Here is a 4965-nt window from a genome sequence, read left to right as displayed (position 1 = left end):
TTTCTCGAAGTGGCTGAGGCAAACAAGCAGAATGGTTTTATGTGTTGTCCATGCCCTAAATGTGGGAATACGAAGTCTTACTCTGACCGGAAAATCCTTCACACCCACCTGCTTTACAAGGGTTTCATGCCACACTATAATGTTTGGACGAGGCACGGAGAAATAGGGGTTATGATGGAAGACGGCGAAGAAGAAGAGGACGATGACAACTATGTGCCCCCTGAATACGGTGATGCTGCAACGGGGGAAGCTGCTGAAGATCAAGAGGAACCAGACGATGTGCCCAATGATGCTGCAACGGGGGAAGCTGCTGAAGATCAAGAGGAACCAGTGCCCGATGATGATGATCTCCGCCGGGTCATTGTCGATGCAAGGACGCAATGCGAAAGTCAAAAGGAGAAGCTGAAGTTCGATCGCATGTTAGAGGATCACAAAAAAGGGTTGTACCCCAATTGCGAAGATGGCAACACAAAGCTCGGTACCGTACTGGAATTGCTGCAGTGGAAGGCAGAGAATGTTGTGCCTGACAAAGGATTTGAGAAGCTATTGAAAATATTGAAGAAGAAGCTTCCAAAGGATAACGAATTGCCCGACAGTACATACGCAGCAAAGAAGGTCGTATGCCCTCTAGGATTGGAGGTGCAGAAGATACATGCATGCCCTAATGACTGCATCCTCTACCGCGGTGCGTACAAGGATCTGAACGCATGCCCGGTATGCGGTGCATTGCGGTATAAGATCAGACGAGATGACCCTGGTGATGTTGACGGCGAGCCCCCAGGAAGAGGGTTCCTGCGAAGGTGATGTGGTATGCTCCTATAATACCACGGTTGAAACGTCTGTTCAGAAACGAAGAGCATGCCAAGTTGATGCGATGGCACAGTGAGGACCGTAAGAAAGACGGGAAGTTGAGAGCACCCGCTGACGGGTCGCAGTGGAGAAAAATCGAGAGAAAGTACTGGGCTGAGTTTGCAGCTGACCCAAGGAACGTATGGTTTGGTTTAAGCGCGGATGGCATTAATCCTTTCGGGGAGCAGAGCAGCAATCACAGCACCTGGCCCGTGACTCTATGTATGTATAACCTTCCTCCTTGGATGTGCATGAAGCGGAAGTTCATTATGATGCCAGTTCTCATCCAAGGCCCTAAGCAACCCGGCAACGACATTGATGTGTACCTAAGGCCATTAGTTGAAGAACTTTTACAGCTGTGGAATGGAAACGGTGTACGTACGTGGGATGAGCACAAACAGGAGGAATTTAACCTGCACGCGTTGCTGTTTGTAACCATCAACGATTGGCCCGCTCTCAGTAACCTTTCAGGACAGACAAACAAGGGATACCACGCATGCACGCACTGTTTAGATGACACTGAAAGTATATACCTGGACAAATGCAGGAAGAATGTGTACCTGGGCCATCGTCGATTTCTTCCGACCAACCATCAATGTCGAAAGAAAGGCAAGCATTTCAAAGGCGAGGCAGATCACCGGAAGAAGCCCGCCATGCGTACCGGTGATCACGTACTTGCTATGGTCAATGATTTACACGTAATCTTTGGAAAGGGTCCCGGCGGACTAGCTGTTCCGAATGACGCTGAGGGACACGCACCCATGTGGAAGAAGAAATCTATATTTTGGGACCTACCCTACTGGAAAGACCTAGAGGTCCGCTCTTCAATCGACGTGATGCACGTGACGAAGAACCTTTGCGTGAACCTGCTAGGCTTCTTGGGCGTGTATGGGAAGACAAAAGATACACCTGAGGCACGGGAGGACCTGCAACGTTTGCACGAAAAAGACGGCATGCCTCCGAAGCAGTATGAAGGTCCTGCCAGCTACGCTCTTACGAAAGAAGAGAAAGAAATCTTCTTTGAATGCCTGCTCAGTATGAAGGTCCCGACTGGCTTCTCGTCGAATATAAAGGGAATAATAAATATGCCAGAGAAAAAGTTCCAGAACCTAAAGTCTCATGACTGCCACGTGATTATGACGCAACTGCTTCCGGTTGCATTGAGGGGGCTTCTACCGGAAAACGTCCGATTAGCCATTGTGAAGCTATGTGCATTCCTCAATGCAATCTCTCAGAAGGTGATCGATCCAGAAATCATACCAAGGCTAAGGAGTGATGTGGCGCAATGTCTTGTCAGTTTCGAGCTGGTGTTCCCACCATCCTTCTTCAATATCATGACGCACGTCCTAGTTCATCTAGTCGACGAGATTGTCATTCTGGGGCCCGTATTTCTACACAATATGTTCCCCTTTGAGAGGTTCATGGGAGTCCTAAAGAAATATGTCCGTAACCGCGCTAGGCCAGAAGGAAGCATCTCCATGGGCCATCAAACAGAGGATGTCATTGGGTTTTGTGTTGACTTCATTCCTGGCCTTAAGAAGATAGGTCTCCCTAAATCGCGGTATGAGGGGAGACTGACTGGAAAAGGCACGCTAGGAGCGGACTCAATAATATGCAGGGACGGGCATTCTTGGTCTCAAGCACACTACACAGTTCTACAGAACTCTACCTTGGTGACCCCGTATGTCGATGAACACAAGAACAGTCTGCGCTCCAAACACCCGGAGCAGTGCGACGACTGGATTACATGTGAACACATCAGGACTTTCAGCAGTTGGTTGGAAACACGTCTCAGAGGTGACAACACTGTTTGTGATGAGCTGTACTCGTTGTCCAGGGGACCATCTTTGACTGTATTGACTTACAAAGGATACGAGATAAATGGGAATACATTTTACACGATCGCCCAAGATCAAAAGAGCACCAACCAAAACAGCGGTGTCCGCTTTGATGCAGCAACCGAGAGGGGAAAGGACACATATTATGGTTACATAGTGGACATATGGGAACTTGACTACGGACATGATTTTAAGGTCCCTTTGTTTAAGTGCAAATGGGTCAATCTGTCAGGAGGCGGGGTACAGGTAGACCCACAGTACGGAATGACAACAGTGGATCTGAAAAATCTTGGGTACACTGACGAACCGTTCGTCCTAGCCAATGATGTGGCACAGGTTATCTATGTGAAGGACATGTCTACCAAACCGAGAAAAAGAAAAGATAAGGAAGCGAATACATCATACGATGAGCCAAAGCGCCACATAGTTCTTTCAGGAAAAAGGGACATCGTGGGAGTGGAGGGCAAGACAGACATGTCTGAAGATTATGAAAAGTTTCATGAAATTCCTCCCTTCAAAGTCAAGGCTGACCCAAGCATCCTGATAAACGATGAAGATTATCCATGGTTACGGCGCAATAAGCAAATGACACAAGCGAAGAAAAAGTGAAGACTTTCTCCCGCAACTATTATGATGATACCATGCCAACTTTGTAACAGACGAGTATGATACCATTGTCCGTTTTGTACACGAAGTGCATCCAGTTTTTGCCGTAACCCTCTCAACTTTCTTGCACATGCTATGTGGATGAAATGATGATACCATGCCAACTTTCAACCTTTTCAGAGTTCATTTGAAATGCTTTTCAATTTCAGGGTCTTATAGCTCAAAATAATCAATAAATGCATGAAAAATAAGAAATGAAGTCAGAAAGGGTTGAAAATTGATGATGTGGCTTTGAATGGTGCATTTTGAACACACAAAAAGTCAGGAGTTCAAATAAGTTTAAAAAATGAAATCCCTTTGTAACAGACGAGTTTCCGTATGAAATCCTGATACTTCGAAAGAGATTGTCCGTTTTGTACACGAAGTGCATCCAGTTTTTGCCGTAACCCTCTCAACTTTCTTGCACATGCTATGTGGATGAAATGATGATACCATGCCAACTTTCAACCTTTTCAGAGTTCATTTGAAATGCTTTTCAATTTTAGGGTCTTATAGCTCAAAATAATCAGTAAATGCATGAAAATGGGCATGAAAATAACAAATAAAATAAATAAGTAATTAGAAACAAAATAATATAAACTTTAATAAAATATATAAGTACAAACAAAATAAAATAAACTTTAATAACATAAATAAAATTTATGAAACTAAAATTATCAAAGTATTTTCTGTTCAAAACATTATAAGCAACCTCTAGTATTATTGAAACTAAAATTATATAAAATTGATGCAACTAAAATTATCGAAGTATTTTCTGTTCAAAATCATTGAAAGCAAAAAGAATTTTCATAAAGAACTTTTTTTGTTAGAAACTTTAATAGCAAAAAGAATTATCATAAAGTAAAATAAATAAGTAATTAGAAACAAAATAAAATAAAATAAATAAGTTTTTTGTTGTAAGTAGAAACAAAACAAAATAAATAAAGCACGAAAGAAAAAAAAAGGCAAAAAATAAAAAAATATGCCACCTACTGGGCCACCACGGCCTGAATACGACTAGAAACCCATCGATGGGCCAGGATTCAGGCCCGCAGAAGGCCCAGTAGGCCCATCAGGCATAGCAGTGACAATTAGGCCCGTAAGCCTGCAATGGAGAGGAGCTCGAGAGGGGAGCGGCAGTGGGGCTTATAAACCACTGCGCGCCCCTCTCAACTAGCAAGGTGGGACTAAACATTTGACGTGGGCGCAGCAGCACAATGCCTTTGGGCCCGGTTGGTGGCACCAACCGGGACTAAAGGGGTGCATTGGTACCGGTTGGTGGCACTAACCGGTACGAATGCCCCCCCTTTAGTCCCGGTTGGTGCCACCAACCGGGACCAAAGGCCGCCGCTTCCCGCCCTTTGGGCTGCTGAAAAGAGGCCTTTGGTCCCGGTTGGTGGCACCAACCGGGACTAAAGGGTGTCTTTGGTCCCGGTTGCTGCTATGAACCGGGACCAAAGGCCTGGGTATATAAGTAGCACTTAGGAAAATTTGACGAACTCATCGCCAGTTGCCCCGACGACGCCGAGCTCATCGACGCCGACAGGCTGCCCAGATCAACGATGTCCGCTGCCCCGACGCCGCCCACCGCACAGACGCCGTACGCGCGCCCCCGTCGTCGCCCCTGCCCCGT

The sequence above is a fragment of the Triticum aestivum genome, chromosome 1D, assembly GCF_018294505.1.
Source record: "Triticum aestivum cultivar Chinese Spring chromosome 1D, IWGSC CS RefSeq v2.1, whole genome shotgun sequence".
In the NCBI taxonomy this organism is placed as follows: Eukaryota; Viridiplantae; Streptophyta; class Magnoliopsida; order Poales; family Poaceae; genus Triticum; species Triticum aestivum.
The sequence above is the reverse complement of the archived record's forward strand: the minus strand, read 5'-3'. Positions refer to the sequence as shown.